The following is a 23,240-nucleotide window of genomic DNA, read 5'->3' on the forward strand; positions in this document are numbered from 1 at the left end:
GACACCGATGTCACCCTTCTGGTCCCAGGACGCGCGGAGGCGCACCGCGGTGGTTCTAACCTCCACAGTGCACGGCACTTGGCTCCGGCCGCCCTTGCCAACAAAATCGGTGGCAGTAGTTAAAAGTTCAGGCTCCAGGAATAAATGCGAAGGAGACGCCCCGCCGCGTGCTGGGGAAGCAGCCGCCGCTCCCTCCGCCACGGGGCCCCTCGCGCTGCCAGCAGCCCCCCCCCACCCCCCTCCCCCCGCAGAGAGCACCCGGGGCTCTCCCGCCGCGTACGCCCTCGGCGACCATGGCGCCGTCGGGAGCTTGGCAGCCCCACCCGAACTCGGACCCTTCTCACCCAGGGGACCCTGGCCACTGCTGCGTCTGAGTGGGTGCCGGCCCCACCCATCAGCGTCCCAGGGGCCACGCGTCCTCCCCCCGCTGCCCGCTCCCCCCCGGCCTGTCTGCCCAGGGCCTGGACTGCTGCTGAGGGAAGGCCGCACACCGGGGGGCGGGGGGCACCAGAGATTCCTGCCGGCGGCAGTGACTCGGAGTCCTCCGTGCCGGCAAGTTCCCCCCCACACACCCCACCCCACCCCCCCACCCCCCGCCACCGCGTCTGCTCCGTCCTGTGGCCTGGCCCTTCAGGCTTCCCGTCGAATGTCCGCAGCGTCCCCTGTACTGACCCCGCTCTGCTTAAGCCGGTCTTGTGGACCTTTTGGACGAAGAACGCAGCCTCGGGCACACCTGTTCCTCCTCCCCTGCCCCCCCCACCTCCTCGCATCCCGCATCCCACCCTCGTGGGGACCATCCCCAGTGACGCGCCGACCGCAGGGTGTGCCTTCTCGGCAAGCTCCGGGTCTTGCTTCCGACGCCTGAGTAACTCCTCCGCCCGGACCCTGGATGACAGACGCGCTAAGCTGCGACACTCTCGAGGGCAGTCCGAGACGGGGCGGGACACCCTGCAAATTTCTGCTTGGAAGGTGGGTGACTTTCCATCCTCCGTGTAGGTTAAAAAAGTTGCTTCGGAACGTGGCTGCCAGAGCGTGGAGCGAGGAACCGACTCCGTTTGGGCTGGAATCCGGAGAATGAAACACTGTGCCGCGCTCGCTCGCCGGGGCTGGGAGCAGCCGCGACCCGCTCCACGAACTCAGCGGCGACGACGCAAATGAGCAAAGTGACTTCCTTCCGGTTGTTCTGCCAGGCACGCCTGGCGGGAACTCTGCGGGACAATGTTCTCACCTCAGCTCCACGGGACACACATCCCTAAAATGGCAAGATGAAGCAAAACGCAAAGAAATACCAGGCAAATGCAAGCAATCAGACAGCAGAGGTTAGGATCTTGGTAAAAGGCAAAATAGAATTAGGTGAAAAGGAACTAAATTGGACAAAGAACGGGACTGCGCGTGCTAAAAGCCACTCGTCACAATCGAGATATAGCAGTCGTGAATAGCTAGGTGCCGAGTACCTCAGTGGCCCCATGTGCAATCGGAACAGGATGTACCCGCAGAAACAGAAACACAGTAATCATGAGAGACGTTGATACAGCATTCCTGGTACAGGACGGGCCAGGGCACAAACGGTAAGCTACACGAGAGCTAAACGCCCAATGCGTGTCTGTGAACATAAATTTGAATGTTTCGATGGAGCGCATAATGTCCTAGGAAAACTAAATTTTCAGAATTAACCCCAGAAGAGACTTAAAGGTGTAAAAATACCAATTTCTACAAAGAAATTAGAGGAAGTAATCAAGAAATCACCTCTCGCACCAGGATCGCATGGCTTCACAGAGAAATTCGACCAAGCCCACGTTGAGCGTCCACTCCAATGCCTCACAAATTGCCACAGAACGCTAAAAATGGAGCAAATGTCCCACAACCTTTTTACAAAGTGTATCAGTTATACCTAAACTTAATAAACGTACCAAACTTGATAAAGATAAAAGTGAATTTCACACTGCAACCACTGATGGATATTAACGAAAAGTCGTAAATAAAACATAGACACAGACTCCAACACCACATTAAAAACATAATAATACAGGGAGCTCCGGTCGAGATGGTGGGCTGGGTGAACGTGGGGGTCACCTCCTCCAAGGACCACAATTAAATTACAACCAAATTATAAAACGAATAAAGGTGAAGTCCAGCTGATCATAACACATTCAACTGAAGACATAAAGAGAAAGCCACCTCGAGACTGGTGGGAGGGGTTGGAGCCGCAAAGTGGGTAATATGCCCCCACATTACCCGGGTGTAGCAGCTGGGCACCAGGAGAGAGGGTGGGCTGCAGAGGCCCCCCTGAAGGAGAGCGGGGCCCTAGCCCCACACAGGGAGACAGAAGAACCCTGGAAACCCAGATATCCCTTTAAAAGGCCCGTACGCAGACTCGCTCGCTCACAGGCACTCACCCTGGGTGCTGGCTGAGGGTTGGCGGTGCCGGAGACATACGGGGAAGACTGAGGGGTGCAGCCTTGCGGGGAGAGCTGGAAGGACGGCCAGCTTGGCCCTTTGCCAGTCCCCGCCCTGCGCAGCTGCAGACCAGGCCATCTTGCCCGTGCTGACCCAGCCCCCACTCAGCCGATTCTGAATCTCCATTGGTGGATGAGATCGGCCCGCCCCTCCGCATGTTTCCCTGGGACCCCGCCCCACCCTGCCCGATGTGGCCCGTTGCCAAGCAACCAGAACCACCCTGTGCTTCTCCCGCCATGCATTGCACAGCAAACAACAGCCCTCAGCTAGCGCAGCTGACATTCAGCACGGCATCCGGGGAGAGACTTTCTGCGGTGGCCACAAACCCTGCACCGAGCTACAGTGTTTCACCAGCAGCTCCCAGGGGTCTACATGCCTGAGCAGGGCAGCCCTGGCACGAACCTGGTTCTGCACTGGTGGGGGGAAACCTTCACACTCTGCCCCAGTAACTCCTGGGTCCAACCCACCCAACTCCTGTGCCAGCCAAAGGCTCTTCCGGCTGTGGAATTATGTGGGCAGCTGGCAGGCAGCCTCAGGCCTCGAGGTGCTCTGGTCCCTCCGCTGAGCCTCCCTGCCTGGTGCTGGGGGCACCTGAACTCAGCCCACGCCGTGGTCTCTCCCACTTGCCTCCAGATCCAGCACAGGCAGCAATAATCCAGGATTACTTTGTAGCTGCTACCGGGGAGCCCCGAACAACCAAAAGCAGCAGCTGGCCCTGGTCTGCATGGGAGCCCGCCCAAGGGGCCCCAGAACCAACACACCTGGAGAGCGCATCAGACCACGGCACGGCACCACCTGAACAGCCCCTGACGCGGCACACCCGAACGGTGGTCTCGGCAGGTACACGAGCCTGCTGGGGTGAACCCCGCTCCGCAGGGCCAACCCCCACCAGCAGCTCACAGCACTGGGCGTGGCCAGTCCCCACAGCCCGTGGGCCCAAGAGCTAATGCCACCCACTGAGGTGCTAACAGCAGTCGAGGCTTAGCTACGGCAGGAGAACACACACAACCACAGCAGGAACACGCCCAGGGCCCCCGCACCGGTGACCAGGCGGACTGCGCCACTGGGCCCACGGGACGCCTACTGCATAAGGCCACCGGCCAAGGCCGGGAGCCGTGGCGGGTCTTTTAATATGTGCAAACGAACACAGAGCGGCAACTAAAATGAGAAAACAAAGACTCACGGCACAAATGAAAGAGGAGAAAGCTCCGGAAAGAAACGAAATGGAATGGAGGGAAAAAAAGACTAAATGAAATGGGGATGCTCAACGAACTTCGGGGGGAAACAAGTGATCTCAGTGAGGACGGCAACGGAGAGACAGCGTAAAGAAGGACGTAGAACCCACAAAGAGAACCCGTCGGAAATGAAGGGTGCAGGAGCTGGGATGGAACACACTGGAAGGATTCGACACTCGAGCGGATGAGGCAGAAGATCGAATCAGCGAGCTGGAAAATGAAGTCGCAGGAAAACCGAATGAAAACAACGAAAAGAAGAAAAAATTCTAGACGCGGGCCGGTTAAGAGGCGTCTGGGACATCATCGGACGTGCTGACGTACGCATCGTGGGGGCAGCCGTGGCCGGAGACGGAGAGCGAGGGGCTGAGAGCCAGGGCGAAGGAATAGTGGCAGAGCACCTCCGCGACCTGTCGAAGGGTCAGGACGTACAGGCCCGGGAGGCTGAGAGGGCCCCAAGCAAGGTGAGTGCGGACCGGCCCGCAGCGAGACGCCGTCGTTAACGCGCCAAGGTTGAAGAGGGAGAGAGAAGTGTCAAAGCAGCAGGTGGAGGGCAGCTGGTCACCTGCGAGGGTGTCTGTATGAGGCCGACAGCTGGTTTTGCAACGGAAACTTTGCGGGTCAGAAGGGATGGGTACGAAATGCTCCTATTGACACGAAATCTGGATGCAACAAAAGGAAAAAGTAACAAATCTGACAACAACAAAAAAAATATTTTTGGTCAGTTACCAAAAGAGAAAACAGCATAAGCAAAGGCGAAGGCAAAAGACGACTTGGGGGGAAATAAGTCGCTCGCAGTGCAAATCACAGACAGATAAATGGCTCACGTCCCTGCCATAATGGCTTTCTGTTCAACGGGAGAAAGGGTTTCTTGTCATTCTTAGAAACGTGCAATAGAAAATGGGGAAATTATACATGCAGACAAGTCAAAAAAATGAAAATATAAAAATAGTTCTTAAATGGTTAGATAGATACCTAAAACAGTGAACAGATGATGATGATGATGATAGATAGATAGATAGATAGATAATTGATAGATAGATAATTGATAGATAGATGGTAGATAGTAGATAGATATAGATGACAGATGATAGATGATGGAGAGATCATAGAGTAGAAGCATGGGTAGGTGGGTGGGTGGGTAGATGGGTGGATGGTGGATAGGTGGATGGGTAGATGGGTGGGTGGGTGGGTGGGAGGTGGGTGGGTGGGTGGATGGGTGGGTGGGTAGGTGGGTAGGTGGGTGGGTGGATGGCTAGGTGGGTGGGTAGGTGGGTAGATGGTGGGTGGGCAGATGAGCAGATAACAGAACCGCAGGGCGGGTATGATGATGAGCAGCACCGACGCGTTTGCTTGTGCGGTGGGCAGAGGCCGGGACAGAGACCGCGGTGGGCGGGTGCTGGGCTCCTCTCCAGAGAGTCCTGCCCGCAGAGGTCCCAGTCCTTGGTGCCAACGGGGCCCAGCCGGGTGAGCGCGGGCTCTGCGAGCCCCGTCCACGCTGTCGGGAGTGAGCGCGCATCCTAGAAACTCAAGTCCACGGGGAAACATACCACGAAAACGCTCGAAAGCTGTTTGTGTTCCAATGTCTTCTCTTTTCTGGTTTTTACTGTATGTATTTCTTATTTTCATCATGAAAAATTAATTAGTAGGTTCTGCCTCTTGGGGCCATTCATCCTCAAGCAAGCCATAGGGGAATAAGAAGACGTTAGAGAAATTCCTCACGCCTCCGTTACAGAAGGCACGAGTGTCTGACCGCGCTGGGACCTCTCCACACAGAACAGGAAGCCGGGGCGGCAGCGGGCGAGGCCGCAGGGACCGGCCCACAGCGCCGGGCGACTCTCTCAGGAAGCGGCACCTGCTGCCTGACGGGGCTGTGGCCGGCACGCGGCATGTGAGCCCATGAGGGTGCGGTCCCCGCAGGGCCAGCCCGCAATGGCTCACGCGTGTGCTCGGCCGCTCAGCGGCAGGTGGGGCTCCCGCAGGCACCCCGGGCTGCGGCTGCACAGAGCGTCAGGGCTTCCGGCTGCCGGGGCCATCCGGGACAAGGGACGATGTGTGCAGGGGCAGACGGGCGGCTCCCTCATTTCTGCCCGGGGGGGGGGGGGGTGCGGGGCTGCGGGCAGAAGAGACAGCCCCACCGGCTGGGCTCTGTGTCCCGCCCCCTCCCTCAGCTCCTTGTGGGCGCAGGGCACAGAGCGAGGATGCACGTGTCAGGGGCAGGTGTGAGGGTGCAGGTGTGTTTGTGAGCATGCAAGTGCGTGTGTAAGCGTGTGTCAGGGGCGGGTGTGAGGGCACAGGCATGTATGTTTGGTGCGTGAGCACACGTGCATGGATGTGTGTGTGTGTGTAGGAATGAGCTGTGGTCGCGTGTGTGTGTACACACGTGTGTGAGCACGGGTGTGTAGGTGAGGGGTGTTTATCTTTGCGTAGAGGTGCGCGTGTGCATGTGAAGCGTGTGGATGTGAGAGGCATGTATGAGTGTGCAGAGGTGAGCGTGAATGCGCAGGTGTGTACCTGCGTGTGTGAACACGGGTGTGCGGATGTGGGTTGTGCATGCGTGTGTGCTGTGCGCGTGTGGGTGGCAGCGTGTGCCCGTGCGTGGGCGTGTTGAGTGTGTGCACACGGGTGTGTGTGAGTGCGAGACAGTGGATCGGCCGTGTGCGTGTGGGGGGGGTGGGCGTGCGCTGCGGAGACTCAGCTGCCCCATTTCCACGCGCGCCTGGAGAGTCAGGCGCCCGCAGGCACCGCCGTGGGCTTCCGGCCGCCCCCCGCCCCCGCCCGCGGCGCCCTCGAGGGCCGTGGGTGACGCCCGGGCAGCCGGCTGCGGTGACTGGCACCGCTGGTCTCCACGCCACCCGGGACGCCCGCGTCTCGGGGCGCAGGAGCCGGCGACGGCGTGCACGCCCCGGCGCGGCCCGGGGGACGTGCGGTCGCTGACGGCAGCTCCGCGTCGCGGGCCCCGCACAGACGTTCGCCTGACAGCCGCGCGCGGCCCGCGCCCGCGTCTGCCGGCTCAGGAACAAATGCGACTTCTGATTGAACATCGCGCAGTTTGCCAGCTCTGTGGTCTTTCCTTAGCGCGCTGCTCGCTGCTCGGGCTTCGTGGTTAAATTATGTATTAAGGTCAATGTCAAAACAGAGAAGACGCGGAGCCCACAGGGAGCCGGCTTCTCCTCCGAGCAGGGGGCGGGGGGCGCTGCCTGTCAGCGGCCGGGCAGCTACAAAGGCCCGGCTCCCGGGACGGCGTCCGCGCCCCGCCCGCCCGCCCGCCAGGCTGTCAGCCGCGCCCACCGCGTGCCGCGCATCAAACGCCGCGGCCCGCGCTGGGGACCCAGCGTGTCATGTCCTCGCTTGTCCTGCGAGCGCTTCTGAGGGGAGACGCTGTCAGCGCGAGGGAGGCCGGGAGGGGAGTCGGTCCCCTCTTCCTCCTTGTTTCTTAAGAAAAAGGCAAGGCAAGGATAGACCGAGGGGTGGAGGAGATGCTGGGAAGACCCTGGCGGGCCGTGCGCCGCGGCGTCTGCGGGCTGGGCGGGGCGCGCAGGGGCCAGCGAGGGCGCGAGGCGGGCGGCCGGCTCTGCCTCTGCCCGGGCGCCTGGCTGGCCGCTGGGCGTGGGACCCAGGTCCGCCCGCCCCGTGGGAAGAGCCCACGTTTCGTCTCAGGCGGTGCGGCTGGCGGTGACGTCTGCGCACGTGGACGCTCCTGGGACTGCGCCCCGGGACCCCAGGCCGTCCGCTCAAGGAGGGTGGCGGGGCGCAGCGGGAAGTGAGTGCGGTGCCCCCCGCCCCGGGCACCCCGGCAAGCGGCACTGAGCTGGGACCCGCTCGGGAGGCCGGCGTGGGGAAGCGCTGCAAAGCCAGGTGGTGCCAGAGACCGCGGCCTCCCCGCGGCCTCATGTGAAGTGTGCGGCGGAGGCATCTCAGGCGGAGGCACCTCAGGCGGAGGCACCTCAGGCGGAGGCACCCAGGGCGCGTACCGGCACGGAGCTGGCCCGCAGGCGCCGTGCGAGCCGGGCCTGCTGCGCGGGGCGCCGACTGTGCGCATGTGCGCTCCCGACACTGCCCCAGGGCGGGTCCACTGGCGACTGTCCCAGCCCCGCCGCGGAGACGCTCACGGGGTGGATCTGGGACCCGCCGTGGGCCCCACGCAGCACCGGCCGCGAGGTGACACCCACCTGCACGCCCGCATGGTCGGGCGCACGGTGCCGGCCGCCCCGGCACCAGGCACGTCCGCCCTGTCCCCAGAGGACCCGGCCGAGCGCCCGCGTCGGCAGCTGCCGGCTTCGGGAGTCACTGCGGACACGGTGGACATGTCAGCACCGTGCCCCGGCCTCCCGCGTCCCCGAGCGACCCAGCGGCCAGGGCCTGCCCGCCGCGGGGTCCACCTCTCAGACCCCACGGCCTGCGCCGCCCAATCCAATGGGCAGCCGTCCCCATAACCCCATAACCATGTGGGGTCACCTGCGGACGGGCCTTGGACCTCGTTCCGGCCACCGGGGCCTCGAGCTGCCCTGTCCCCTGGCTCGCCGTCTGCTCTGGCCCCCGCAGGCCACGGGCAGGCCGTCTCTGCGGTCCCCCCTCCTTTGGGGGGCACAGGACGCGTCCCCCGCTGACAACGCCCTGCGGACCCGCCGCAGGACGCATCCGAGACGCAGAGCTCGGCCAGTCCACCCAGACGGCGCAGTTCCCGCCCGTGTGGCCTCATTTATTTATCTTAGGGCCGGCGAGGCTCGATGAGTCCGTGATAAGCCCCCCCCCCCAATCAAAGCGACACCTTATCCAGAGGTAATTAGCAGGAAGCGTGTTGAATTAAAGATGTAAGTCCCGCCACTCCGGTGGGGGGTAAGGGACTGGCTCTCCAGGGCCCGCATCGCGCCCGAAACAGACCAATTAACACTGTGCGTCTTCTTTTATGTTACCTTTAATTACGGCTTCTCCACGTTTCCACGGTTATTTTCCGCCTCGCCGTCTCCCGTGCTCAGCGCACATCAAAGGCCCCCACGGCGAACACCGCAGGTAACGCTGCCTCTCACGTGGGGCTGGGGGGGGCGGCTCAAAGCCTGCGGGGTCTGCGCCTGCGTCGGCCCCGCTCGGGGGCACAGCTGGGTCGTGGGGAGCACACGGCCAGTGGACCCCGACACCCACACATCCAGCCAGGAAGGCCTTGGCCAGCGAGGCCTGGGCCAGGCGGGCTCCACCGCAGCCACCTGCGCGGCGTCCTGACACGGGACACTCCGGCCGTCCACCTGCAGCAGCCGATGGCCAAGCAGGACCTGCCGCCGGCTGCGAGGAGGTGTCCCCGGGCCTCGCTCCCCCCGGGGGCCCCAGGGGAGGGTCCTCCCTGCCCCTCCCAGCGTCTGGCGGCCCCGTCCCTGGGCCAGTGGCCGCGTCCCTCCCGTCTCTGCCTCTGACTCCTCTGTGTCCGAGTCTCCCCCTCTGTCCCTTATAAGGACACTGTTCCTGGGCTCGGGGCCACCTGCTCCGGGAGGACGCGCCTCAGACTCTTCACGGATCATGTCTGTGCAGACCCCGTTCGGAGGCTCCAGTGAACGCTGACTCGTGGGGCCACCACTCATCCCACTCTGTGGGCTTCGCCCCGCGAGGCGCACCCCTGAATTTTCACATTGCAGAGCAAGAGCATTTGTGGGTGGGATTTTGAGTCCCACGTGCCCCTCACCTGTGAGCAACGGCCCCAGCTCACGTGTCCGCACAGAACAGTGTCCCACGTCACGGTAAGGGGCCGCTCACGCCCTCGTTGCTTGTCCGCGGTCTGCACCTGCTTCCAGCCGACGCCCAGGTGGTGAGCGTTCCCGGGCTGATTCACGGACACCCCAAAAGCAGTGACGCGAGGGACAGACTCACACCAGCACAGACGCTCGCAGCAGCTGCAGCTGCCGCAGTTGGGGGGACAGAGCACAGCGCGAGCATCGGGGGGCAGACGGGAGCACGGGGCGCGGAGCGGGGGCCGGGCAGAAGGCGAGGATCGCGCGGCCCGGAAAAGGAGCAAGGAGCGGAGGGCGTGGGCGGCGTGGGCCCCGGTGTGCTGCGCTCGCGGGGGGAGCCGGGCACAGGGACGCGTGTGTCGTGCCGCTGCGTTTGTGGGACTCGTGCAGAGCGGCGATGACTGCGGGACGGACGGACGGCGACAGCTCCGGGGACGGACGGACGGCGACAGCTGCAGGGACAGACGGACGGCGACAGCTCCCGGACAGACGGACGGCGACAGCTCCGGGACGGACGGACGGCGACGGCTCCGGGACGGACGGACGGCGACGGCTCCGGGACGGACGGACGGCGACGGCTCCGGGACGGACGGACGGCGACGGCTCCGGGGACAGACGGACGGCTGCTGACCTGCAGCGGGAAACGCACACACAGAGGTCGGTGGCTCGACCCGGTCACCGCGCTGTACGCGGCCGACCGTGCACTTTAAAACAGTGAATTCTACGTCACGAAGTGTCGCCCCGATTAAAACGGAAGCCGTGAGCAGGTGACTGAGGAGACACTTGGCTGAGGGCCACGTCACCCCGAATGCCGGGACCCCCGAACCACTGCACGCGGCGCGAAACGCTGTGCGGCTGCTCGCCGCGCGCACGCCGACCGAGCCGTGGGCGTCTCGCTTCAGGCGCGTGGGGCTCGTCGGCACACACGGCCGTGAGGAGCAGGCGGGTGCGGGCGGGGGCTGTGGCGGGGCCGCCCTGGGCCGCGCACGGCCGGCGAGGGACGCAGACCCCGCGGGACGGAGGCCGCGACTCCCCCGTGGACGTGCCCTCCACGCACCCATGGCCCCGCAGGCGGGCGGCCTCCGGCGACGCGCGGCAGCCCGGGCCGCACGGGCGGAGGTGCGGGAGGACCGTCCGCCCTTCCCCGTCGCCGGCCCCAGCCCTGCCCCGCGGGCGCAGGAGGGACTGGCCCCCAGGGCCAGCAGGCGGCGTGCTCGGTGGTGGCCGGCGCACGAGGGCCGGTGACCAGAGGGGCCGGGGGCAGGTGCCGCTCGGCTCCGGGGACCTGGCTCCCGGGCCATCCCCCCCGCCCCCCTCCCCTGGCAGCGGCCAGCGGCCGTGACCCAGGGCCGGACCGCACACGTGGGCCCCGGACAGGCCCTTCCCAGCCTGTTGTGCGGCTTCTGATGATCACGCATCGAAACAGCCAAGGCCCGTTGCCTTCCGGAACATTCCTTCCCCTGCTCCTGAGGAATGAGGGGACATGACGTGTCGCGACCGGGAGGAACCTGGGTTGCGAGCGGACTCGGAATGCCGGGCGCTGTCCGGTGCTCACAGCCGCCCGTGGGGACAGCCACCCGAGGGGCCTCGGCACTCCCGGGGCCGTTTAAACGATTTGGGGGGCAAAATGCTTTCTGGAGGAAAGAGGGAGGCCGAGGGCATCGCTCTCCGGCGAAGGATCCGGGCAGGTGTCCACGGCGCGAATCCGGGCGGGAGGTCTCGGGCGGGGACTGGACGTCACTCCCACCCCAGCCCTGGGCACGTGAGGATGGGGCGGGGCCCCCCGAGTGTGGAAGGCGTGGGGCGGGCGGGCGGGCCGTGCACCACCGGGCGTGGGGCGTGGCCTCGCTCGCCGGCCGGGGCGCGGGGTCGGGCGGCCTGGGGACCACACGTCCCCCTCGGTCTCAGCCCGATCCGTGGGGTCGGCAGGAAGTCGGCCCATCCCGGTGCGGAGGGAAACGTCCGAGATGCTCAGCGCGACAGCGCTTCTCGGAAGACGCCGGGGGCCCAGGGGGCAGCGTCTCCGCCGCCTGCTTCGGCCTCCACGCGGGACGGGGGCAGCAGCGGGGGCAGGAGGAGGGTCCCGGCCGTGGGTCACGAACCGGGCACCGAGGCGAAGCGCAGGCCGCTCAGCCCGGGGAGGGGCCGGGCGCCCGGTCAGCCCGAGGGGAAAATGGAGAGAAAGTTCCGTGAGGCCAATGGCAGCCGGAAGCCGCGCCCGTCTGCAGCTCACGCTGCCACTGTGTGGCTGCCAGGGACACTGCGCCCGCGGCCGGCGTCCTGCTCAGACTCAGGGAAGGGCGCCTCGGTCCTCGCCAGGACGCCCGGCCCGGCTGACCCCACAGCGCCCTCGCTGCTGCGGAGGGGCACGGCCGCGCGTGCGTGTGGCCCGCACACCGTGGCTGCTGCGCGGGGCCAGTCTCGATTGCCCGTGCGCTCAGAAGAGGCCCAGGTGCACACGCACGCACTCGCAGACTTACATGCGCATGCACACACAAACAGCCACACCTGCATGTACACACACTCACGCACACACGCACCTGCATGCGCGCACACGCACATGCACAGTTTTTCTGCAGCGGCCATGCGTGTGCATGTGTGCAGGGGAGGGAGGGGTCGTCCTCGCTCTGTCTCACCCGTGGGAGTCTGCGCCCCCACCCAGGGCCCGGGTCCCCGTTTCCTCACAGCCCCCCACCCCCCGCCGCAAGGACGTGTGTGTGAGGCCAGGACCCCACGGCCCGCCCGACGCACACGCTGTGCCAGCCCCTCCAGCCGTCCCTGGGGGCCGCACGGGTCTGCAGAGATGGGCTGAGCCTCCGCCAACCTGGTCCCCCAGTGAGGGCGTCTGGAGCCCTGTGGGCCAGTGACCCGGAACTGCTGTGCGGGAAACTGAGTCACGCAGAGGAAACTCGGAGTAGAGGCCTGCTGTGCGTGGGTGCCCTGTGGAAGCCCAGCAGCCAGAGCCCCCGCTCCCCGAGGCTGCAGCTCGGCCCGAGGCTGCAGCTCGGCCCGGTGCTGGGCGGGCGTGCGGGGCAGGCGTGCGGGGTGGGTGTGCGGGGCGGGCGTGCGGGGCGGCCGTGCACCGGCAGCGGGAGGCAGCACGGCTCGGCCAGCAGGGCCCTGCGGGGCCAGAGCCGGACGCCTGGGCGCCGCTGGGTGAGGCGCGGGGGCCGCAGCTGTGGTTCCACTGGGGAGGGAAAGGGACCCCGTGGGGCGGCCCCATGGGACGGCCCCCCGCACCCTGGCTCACGGGTGAGCTGGCCGCGGAACGCCCAGACGCAGCCGGCCCGCGGGCCACGCCACGCCGCAGCACTGTGAGCTGAGCCCGCCGCGGACGCGGGGTCAGCCCCACGCACCAGGCCGTCGGGGCCCCGACCGCGTCCTGAAGACGCAGGCACCAGGCTCGGCCCTGCAAGGCGTGGGAGGCGTCGCCAGCCCTCGCTGATGCAGGAGGAGCCGTGCCCTCCCCGCCAGGGGCCTGGAGAGGCCAGGCCGCCCCGTCACTGCGGGCGGACGACCAGCAGCCACGCCCGCCGCGGCCCCGGCCGACCCCTCTGTTTATAGCCCAGCGTCTCCCGGGAGCCACACGAACAGCTCCGGACAGCTGGGGCCGGGCGGGGCGGAGGCCTGACGCACACACATCCTGTTCCCTCACACGGGACCCCAAAGGCCTGAGCCCCCGCCGCCCTGGCCCCCGGGGCGGCCGGACGCTCGGGGGCAGCCGGATGCCGGCCACGAGCAGCAGGCCACAGGACGGCGGGACGAGGACGGAGAGGACAAGGCGTGTCCCGTGGCCGCAGCCCGCCCCGCCGCGTGGGACGCTGTGGCTTTCCAACCTGCAGGGTGTCGCGTTCCCGCGGGCTGAGGTCACGCGGCTCCGCGCGGCCAGCTCTGCGGGCATCTTGCCCGGAGGCCCGGCCTGGCTCACAGGGCGTGGCATTGGGGGGACGGGCCAGGGAGGCGCTGGGCGGACTCCGGGGACCGGGTGCTGGGTGCTGGGAGAGTCCGCGCCTCTGCAGGGCACGTGCACGGCCGGGGAAGCGGCTACCCAACGCGGACACACACAGCATCTCAATGCAGACATGTGCACCCCTCTGGGCACGGTGGCCGCGCTGACCACCCGCACGGCCGCCGCCCTGGCTCTCGGCCGCGTGCACGCAGAGCTGTCTCCTGGGGAGCCGTCCGCGCTGCCCCCGCTGTGCACAGACCCCGGCCTTGTGACAGCCCCCCCCCCCACCGCCCCCGACCACGGTGCCGGCCGGAAGCAGAGTGCGGACCCGGCCACCTCCGTGTGCCTCCCTCTCTGTCCCCGCGGCCCGCAGCCTGTGTGCCGGGGTCACCCGGCGGCACGGCCGCCACTCAGAGCGTGTCTCTGTCGAGTTCCGGACGAAAGGCGTCTCGCGCCCAGCGGCAGAGAGTGACCCACGGGCTCCTTCTAGACGCACGGCAGCCCCGGGGGGCCCTGCCCTGCACACCGCCCCCCGCCTCCCAGCACACTCGGGGGCCCGTCTCCCACAGGCACCCCAGGTGCGGCCACACCTCGCGCCCTTGGCCGCTGCCCGGTGTCCGACGCTCGCTGTCCAGGGTCACCCCAGAGCCAGCCCACCCGCTGCCCCAACCCTCCGCCGCCTCCAGGGCCAAACGGTGGCGGCAGCCCAGGTGTCCACGCACGGTGGACGGACACACAGACGGGTCTGTCCCGACGACGGAGTTTTACTCGGCCAGGAAAAGGAGCGAGGCTCGGACACGCGCTGCCCGCGGACAGGCCTGGCGGGAGACACACACAGCGCGAGGGACCCGGCCACAGCGCGAGGGACCCGGCCACGCGACGCGGCCAGGACGGGCGTCCGCAGGCCGGGCGGGGACGGCGGCGCCTCGGGGGACAGAGCTGCGGGTGGCCGATCATAGGCTCGGGGTTTTCTCTGGGCACGACGAGTGCTTTGGAACGCGACAATGGTGACCACGTCCTACAGGTGCCCCATGCCACAGAGCTGCGCACGTCCAAAGGATTCACTTTGCATGACGCGAATTTTGCCTCAACAGAGATAAGGTTAAAAAACAGGAAAAACAATGTCCTGTGCTCACAGTCTCCCTCGCAGAAAAAGCCCAAGTCCACAGAGGCCCTGCGAGGCCACCGTGCTCGGCCCCAAGGCCTGTCTGTCCACCTCGGCCGTGCCAGCTGCTCGGCCTTGGACAGGGAGCCGTGCGGCCTGAGCTCCCGCTGACTCATGGGTAGGTAGATGACAGACAGACAGATAGGCAGAGAGACAGACAGAGAGAGAGAGAGAGAGAGATCGATCGATAGACAGACAGACAGACGGATACAGAGACAGACAGACAGACATTACCACGTCTCAGTGGCGGGTGGAGGAGTGGGAGCGGAGACAGAGGTTTAGAGAAACCGTCGACGACCCACAGATGGACACATGGGTGGGTGGATGAGGGTGGGCGGGTGATAGATAAATGGATGGACCGAGGGCCGGAGGTCACAAACCGATGCCCACACCTGGGAGAAGTGACCTGGTGTCTGCACCGCTTTGGGGTCCACCCAGAGCGCCCCGACGAGGGCCCCCTGGCCCCGCCCCACCGCCCGGAGCCTCCAGCAGGTCCAGAGCGGGCAGGTTTCCTGGGAGAGGAAGCGCGGCTGAGTCGCCCCTGCAGGACGCAGCTGCAGGAGACAGGAACTGTCGCCCTGGGTGGCCACAGTGACCGGTGGACAGACCGGGCCCTGCTAACGGGCAGGAGGCTGAGCGGCCACCTCACCGGCCCAGGGGGTCACGACCCCGCTGTCCCGCCCGGCAGCTGCTCGCCCGCACCCCCAGCCATCACGCCCCCCAGGACCTGACCCTGGATACACAGACCCGGGTCGGGGCCACGGCCCTGCTTAGCCGCGAGTCCACCACAAATGCAGCATGGGGCGCCGTCTGCAGCGCCGTGGGGCGCAGGCGCCGGCGTGTGTGCGAGGGCGTCCCCGTGTGGGTGACGACATCCCCGTGTGGGTGAGGGCGTCCCCGTGTGGGTGATGACGTCCCCGTGTGGGTGACGACGTCCCCGTGTGGGTGAGGGGGTCCCCGGGCACCTTGTGACTCCGTGGGCCTGGCGGTGCCCGCGACCAGGCTCCGCCTGCCGCGCAAACCCAGGCGGCGAGGCCCAGGAATGGCAGGGGCCGCGCTCGGCCGCAGCTGTCACTGCCGTCTGGGCCACGAGGTGGCGCCTGTCGCCTCCGCAGCTTGGGGTCGCCGTGGTAACCGCCCACGTTTGCCGCACAGGAGGCGGGCACTTCCTCCCCACCCCCGGGTGCCCGGGAAGTCAAACGAGGTCATCCACACGCAACGCTCTGCTGGAAACGGACGCGCACGCAGCTGACGAGGAAAGACGCGTTTGCGGCCCGCGACCCTTCGCTGAGGCGGGTTCGCCGTGGGCCCTGGCGGGACTGCGACCCCGGGGGGCTCTGCGTGCGCCCGAGGCCTCGGGAACGGGGCTCGGAGAGGTGCGGGCCCCGTGCTCATCAGGCGCCGCGCGCAGGACCCGAAACGCAGAATCGGGGCGCCCATCACGGGCGGACGGGCGGGGAGACGCGGCCCACGCACGCGCTGGGACGCCGCTCCGCCTTAGGGGCAAGGACGCCCCGCCCCCCGCGACGATGCAGATGGAGCTTTGGGGTCACCGCCAAAGAGACCAGTCGCGGAAGGACACACCCCGACGGGGCCGCTGGCAGGAGGCTGCGCAGTCGCCTGGGCTCGGAAGCGGAGGGTGTGGCCGGGCGGGGCGGGGCGGGGCCGAGCGTGTAGTGGGGACCGAGCTCGGCCTGTGGCGGGAGGAAGTGCTGGACACGGTGCCGGCCACGGTGCGCGGGGTGCGAAGGTACTTATCGCCGCCGAGTCCGCACCCGAACCTGGGTAAGCCGATACACTGTGTCTCTCCGCAAGGCGACATCTCTGTATGACATGTGTATTCCATTACGTGCTTACGGCAAAGACGTCAGAAAACGCAGATAAGCAAAGGAATCTGAAGTCACGCACGGCCTCCACCCCGACGCCCTCGGCGGCTGCGTGAACGCTGCGTCCCGGACACGCGCCCGTGGGTTCTGAGCGCCCCTTCCTCTGACAGCGCAGAAGGCCAGCGCGCCCCCTCGCGGGGTGACCCGGTGTCACCCCCACAACCCAGAAACCAGGGGTCCGTCCGTCCGTCTGTCTGTCTCTGGTGACCCCGAGCACGGCGAGACTCTGAAAACATTCTCGAGAACCGGAAAGGCAGCTCGCTGCGGCTGGTCTCCACCCGGCGTCTCACCTGGGATGCAGGGCCGGGGCAGGTGGGTCCGGCGCACGTGGAGCATGACTCGGCGTGAGAGGAAGGGCACGCCCCCCCACACGGCAAGCGCGTGATCACGGAGCATGCCGCGCCTGCTGACGTCAGCCTCGACCTCTCCACCGGGTGAAGCCGCAGGTGTGCACACCTGCGTGAGGTTGCGCCGAGGGGGACTTTAGGGCAGACGACCCGCTGCGAGGTCCCCGGGATAGAGAAGGAGGGTGCGGACGAGGCAGGCCCCTGGCCGGGAGCCCGTTCCTGACTCACCACCGTGACCAGCCCGCCCAGAAGGCAGCCGGAGAGGCCCGGTGACCCGCGCTCGGTCCCGACGGCTCTGTGGGGGGCGCACGGCTGCGTGACGGGGACAGAGTCGGGGCCGCCACGTCGGAAACGAGCTGTTTCATTTCGCGGGGGCCCCAACGCCAACGTCACGGCGGCGTTTGCGGGCAGGCGCGCCTCGCCCCTCTGCGGAGCAGATTGTGCAAACACGGCCCTGCTGTCTGAGATCAAAGGAGGGTCGTAAAGGTCGCCGAAAGCTTTTTTTTCCTCGGTAGAAGTTTTTCCCATTAAAACCGTTAACTTTCGTCTGGAATTATTACCTCCTTGAACCAAAACCACATTTTTGTCTCAGGAAGAAAAAACAATTATGCTATTCAATTTGTGGCTACAAAGATGTACTGTAATATGGAGTAATAAAAAAAAAGAGGAAAAAAACAATATAAAGTAGGAGTCGGAGAGATTAAATTACCTCATAGAAACCGGAGAGGAAGGCCGGTCGGCTTTATGGGGGAGCTTTCGCGAACGCGTAATCAATAAGAAAGTTTATACATCCTGTTTTATGATTTGATTAAAAAATTCTTCCGTTTATTAAATACGTCCACATTGTTCTGAGGAGTAATGAAACAGCTGTGGATCTCAGGTCATTTTTCTTCAGAGAAGTCAGCATCCTGCACAGCCCCCACCCCCCCACCCCCGCATTTCTGTGTTTCTGCCCCAAACGCCAGCTTTACAGGCCGGAGAAGTCCCGTCCGTGTCAGGGATGAGCGATGTCCATCGTCAGTGACAGTCCTTGAAGGGACAAAGGACACAGGGGTGCAGGGGTCCAAAGTCGCAGCCCCGGCCAGGAGCCGAAGGTGTCGTCTCTGCAGCGAGGCTGCTCCCGTGACGCGTGACCCTTTCTGTCCTGAGCCGCGGGGAAATGACAAAGAGCTTTAATAACCGGCACGCGGCCTCGGCGCGGGGCGCCGGCCACGCTGTCCAGACGGGGCCGCGGTTTCCCGCCCGGAGGTGCTGACCTTGCGCTTCCCAGCGTGGCCGAAGCCCCTGTCCCCTTGCGGGAGGCGGAAGCGTCAGGTCAGGAGGCCTCTGGGGAGTGTGAGGCCTCGGACGGCTGTGACGATGCGGCTCCGCCTCTGCCCGCGAGCCGGCTGCGTGTCACGGGCCGCACCGCGTGTCTGCGTGCACTGCAGCCAGCAGACCCCCGGGCCCCAGGCTCCGCGGCGCTGACTCTGGAAGGGTGACAGTCACCTGCAGGAGAGCACTGTCCGTCCACGGGTCAGAAGCCCACCACACAGGACGGAGCACCCCGCTGCCGCCTGTCCCTCGGCAGGCAGCTCACAGCACGACGCGGCTGCTGGGGGCACCGCCCGCCCGGGAGGACGCGCACCTCAGCCTCGCTCCGCCCCTCGACACCGGGCACTCGCTGGCGCACGCACCGGTCCCAGTCACGCATTTCACTGGTGCCGCCGTCCTCCGGGCCCAGGGTCCCACAAATGGCCTCCTTTTAACTCGCTTATCTCTGTAAAGACCCCTCGCCAAGTGCAGTCCCACCCCGAAGCCCCGGGGGTGAGGACTTCAGCGTAAGACTTTGGGGAGCACGGTTCAGCCCAGTCGGACGTCCACCGCACGCGTCCTCCGCCCCCTCCGCGGGGCCGCGTGGCCGCGTGTTCCATCTGCAGCGCTGGCACGTCCCCCTCCCCTGGGGTCCCCGCCGCCGCGTCGCCTGCTGACCGTCCCCCGGCGCTGCCGCCCACCTCGTCACCGCCTGCCACGCACCGCGGGCTCCTCGAGGCTGCGATTCCGTCGCGTCTGCAGCCCCGGGAGTCAGCACGTAGCTCGCGGTCCACGTGAGCATCAGCTGCCTGACCCGCGGCTGCTCCGTCCCTTCACGACGGGAGCTGCGTCTGCAGATGCCTCGGCTCACGAGGGAGCCCCGAGAGCCCGGGCCGCTGGGTCCTGGGGCCGCCGATTCAGCGCGGGAGGACGGCGGGAGCGAGGACCACTCTCGTCGGGACTCCGTGTATTCAAAGCCGACGGCCCTGCAGGAAGGCGAGACAGACGCGCTCCCCGCCCCCGTCTGTGCGGGGCGCGGGGCATCGGCGTGCGTGCGGACCGCCCCTCCGCGGGCGTAAGTGAGAACACGGCTCCGGGCCCCGAATCCCGAGGGCCACAGCGGAGTGCGTGCAGGCAGCGTGAGCCCTGGGACAGAGACGGGGGACACTGCGGGGCGCTGACCAGGTGCTGTCAGGGAAGAGCCTGGGCGGGGGGCGGGGACACAGACCCTCGGGTGACGGGGCGCGGATGAGCCCCCCACGCAACCGGCACGCCGCGGAGTGCGGGGCCAGGCTCCTTGAGGCCCAGCGAGAAGACGTGGCAAGCCCTTCGCGACAAAGACAAGACCGTGTGCCGCAGGGCGGGAGTCGGCTGTGCAGCGGCCGCCGCGGTGGCCTCGCCCGCCGCTCTCAGGCCCCAGGCCCGCGCTCCCCGCCTGCTCCTGCGCCGAGTGCGGGGCGTGGGAGCGCTGAGGACGTCAGCGACAGGCAGAGTCCGGCGCCCCGCCGCCCCCCCAGCCCCCCCAGCCGCCCACGCCCTCCGGCCTGCAGCTGCCCTCCCGAAATAGCAGCGCCTCAGCCCCACCGCTATCAAGTGACGAGCGGGCCGTGCCAGCAGATGCCGCCGCGGCCCGCGCGACGCTTTTGGGGCGTTGGAATGCAGGGCCTGTCCGCGGCGCCAGAAATAAACCGCGCGCAGCTGCGCGGCGCCGGCGGGGGGGGGGGGGGGGGGCGGGGCGGGCAGCGTCCAGCAGGCCCTGTGCCCCGGGCGGGCGTGGAGGGCGCGGAGGCCTCCGCCCAGGACCGCGAGCGCGTTGTCACGGGAACGGCAAACGGAAACAGACGAGAAGGTCTCGTCTGCCCCGCCCCCCCGCCCTCCCCCACCTGCCGCTGCGTCCCGCACCACACGGGCTCTTCACTTACACGTATCTCGCGGGCCGCTGACATCACAGGCTTCAGGAGGACCCCACAGTTCAGCACGCGTGCCCCCCAGTGCGAGGTCCCCTCCCAGCACCGCGGGCTTGGCCCCCAGACCCAGCCGCCCCCCCCCATCACACCCCACCCCACAGTCTCCCATCCCCCATCCCCCCGTGTGTCTCCGTGTGTCTACCTGTCGACCTACCTGCCATCTCCCTACCGGGCACGTGTACCTCTTTCACCCCCGTGTCCGGAAGGCGCCCCCAGCTCGGCACTTGAGTCCGTCCCCGAGGCGTCCGCGGCCAGTCGTCCGCGGGCCGTGGCCGAGAAGGGACTCGAGCCGGTCTGGGCAGCGTGGCCCCGTTCAGGCTTAACATGGGCCAGAAAGGAGGCTGAGGTTATTAATAACCCACCTCTCTCCTGTCGCCCAGCGCTGCCCCCCCCCCCACGCCATCAGAAAACGGCCGCTGGGCAGACGAGGTCACACGCGTGGAGGGGGCGCGTCCTGAGCCTCCCCGTTACCGGCGACAGCAGGATCGAGACGTGCTGTGGACGTCTCGCCGCCCGGCCAGCGTGTGCTGCGTGTCGCTCAGAAGTGCCAGCTGATCACGTCGCCGGACGAGCGGGTCGCGAGGTGCCGCGGTGACCGGCTCCCCCCGCCCCCCTCCGCGCCTGAGCCTGCGGAGTTCGGAGTTCGCGTCACGCAGCGAAACGCGCAGGAGCCGAGGGTCCCTGGGGCGGAAGCGCCCGCGGGATCCATGCCGAGGACGAAGCGCTAACTAGCTACGTGCTCGGGATCCCGCAACTGGTCGGCGAGGCCGCCGGGACACCGCGCGTGGCCGCCACCGCGCCCCCCCCTCCCCCGCTCACCCACCCCCCCCCCGTCACCTCTGTGTGCACCAGCCCCCCGGGACCCCCACAGCCGTCCCCCGCTCATCCGCCTCCCCCTCTGCGCACGGCGGCTCTGTTTCCCCGTTTCAGGGCCTTCACGTGGCAGCGCGATTGCGATGCAGTTCACATCGCACACAGCTCATCCATCGAGAGTGCACGCCTCGGGGGCATTCGGCGTCGTCACAGACTTGCGCAGCCATCAGCAGAACTGACTTCGGCACGTTCTCATCACCCAGAAGGGCGACCCTGCCTCCGCGAGCAGTCAGCCCGCCCCCCCAGCCCTGACGCCCACTCCCCCACTCCCCCACTCCCTGTCTGTGGACAGCCCGTTCTGCATGCTTCACGCAAACGGAAGCACACGCCGTGTGACCTCGTGTCTGCGTCTGTCACTGAGCGTCGGGTGTCCCGGGCCCGTCCACGTGGTAGCGCGTGTCAACACCTCCCTCCTTTTCGTGGCTGCGTAGTATTCCACCATGTGGACAGACTCATTTTACTCATCCCTTGTCTGTCGACGGGCACTTGTGTGGTTTCCGTCTTTTGGCAACGGTGGATGGTGCTGCCGTGAACACGCATGTGCAAGGGTTGTCGTCTGCCTCAGGCGTACGTCTTGAGCAGATCGTTGGGTCACGTGGCAATGCCACGTGTAAGCCTCTGTGGAAGTGCCGGACCGGTCTCAACTGCTCTCACAAATACGAGCGGAGGGCGTCCCCTTGTGTGGAAGCTCCTGCCGGCTTCTTGTGCTGTCACCGCCAGGCCCCGCCCGGCCCGCCCACCCGACATCGACTCATCTCGCCTCGGTGGCCCATGGCCCAGCCCCGGCCTTCATTCTGCCCAGACACAGGGGTCTCCTTCCTGCCCCCGCCCCTCCCCGCGGCTGCCGGGTCTGCCTGGGACCCTTCCCCACATTTCCAGGGCTGATTCCTAGTGCTCTGTGTCAAGGAGAGCCCCAAGCACAACACAGAACCCCACCCCGTGCCGAGCCGGCCACTGCCGCAGAGTCGCTCGCCGCCCCTTCTCCCCAGGAAGGGGCCCCCGTCTGCATTCCCCGGTCGTTGTTCACGCACGTGGTCACACCTGCAGGGAGAAACACACGCACCCCGGCGTGGTCTCCACGCACGATCGAGACACACCTTCCTCGTTTTCTTCCCACTTTGCCGATGTTGCTCGAATCTTCTCCAGTTGGTCCCTGTTACGTTTGCAGTCCGGGATGAAAAATAGGTTTTCTGTAATACAGATGATCCAGATCCCAAAACTTGGCTATCAGAAATACAGCCGCTGTGTCATTAAAAAAAAAAAAAAAGGCATTTTAACAGGTACAGTCCAAGTGAAATATAGGTCATAAGCCAGAAAAAAGCACAGCACCACCATGCCTAAAATTGTGCTGACTTGAAAGAGAATAAAGAATCATGTCCGAGGTCCTAAGAGTTTCTGCCTCATTTGAGTTCAGGAGAAAAAGTATGTCACAGCAAAGTCCCGTATCTAAGATCGCGCTTACACTGAAGAATTATCTGGGAAACGTTGTTCCCTTAAAGAAAAATCGCGACCTCTCTTCCAGAAACGCAGTCCCAAGACCAGTCAGGTGACATTCTTTCTTTTTATTTCCCAAACTGACCTATAGCCCAAGCTTTTCTGAAAATAGTTCTAACACGGATTTATTTTCAGCCCCTGAGCATATCACCAGTTGACATTTGGGGAACGGGGACGACGTTTGTAACTCACTTGTGTCCCCCACCTTAACACGACTGATTTCCTTCTGAGTGTCATCCCCTGGCCGTTCTCAGACCCGATTTTCGTAGAACGTGCATGTTGTTGTGCTATTTAGATCTTTGTGTTTATTTCGCGAGAATGTTTGGCATGGTCTTCATTCTTACCATGTGCAGCGCGGCAGGGTATCTGGAGTGACTACGCCGTGAGTGACCACCCTTCTTCCACCTTGGCCGTTTCGATGGCTTTCGGTTTTACCGTGTCGTGGGTCTGACAGTGATGACGTCTGTGCTCCCGTTAGAAAGCCATTTCCTTGAGGGTGTTTTGCAGCCTGAGGATTTTGAAGCCAAAAGCATGAACCTGCTGCAGGTCTCAGGATTTGTTACAAAGTTGCCATTTTCTTTCAGTGTGTTGCATGTTACAAAGTTGCTTCTGAAGAGGATCTAAAGTAACAACCCCAAAAGGAGATACACTGTGTTTATTACAATAAAACAGAGGCCAGCGCTTACCCTACGCCCTCACTACGTCCTCTCCGCCAGCGCTGGGTGACCAACCGATCTGGGCTCCACAGGAGAAGTGTCCAGAGCATCTGAGTTGTCACCACACTGAGATCTGTATCGCTGACTAAGTGCACTGTTCTCAAAATGGAAAGTTCACGCATGTGCCTCAATGGCATTTTT

General features: G+C 65.4%; 1 long non-coding RNA gene across 1 annotated transcript; it reads right to left on the bottom strand.

Moving 5' to 3' along the window:
* Window positions 1-17,694: 17,694 nt before the first annotated feature.
* On the bottom strand, window positions 17,695-18,625 carry LOC107505859. The gene is made up of 3 exons (XR_001595796.2): window positions 18,384-18,625; window positions 18,013-18,257; window positions 17,695-17,900 (listed from the first exon to the last, which is right to left on the bottom strand). It is a non-coding gene; the product is annotated as an uncharacterized LOC107505859 (long non-coding RNA).
* Window positions 18,626-23,240: the final 4,615 nt, after the last annotated feature.

The sequence above is a fragment of the Rousettus aegyptiacus genome, unplaced genomic scaffold (genome assembly GCF_014176215.1).
Source record: "Rousettus aegyptiacus isolate mRouAeg1 unplaced genomic scaffold, mRouAeg1.p scaffold_m13_p_19, whole genome shotgun sequence".
NCBI classification, from domain to species: domain Eukaryota; kingdom Metazoa; phylum Chordata; class Mammalia; order Chiroptera; family Pteropodidae; genus Rousettus; species Rousettus aegyptiacus.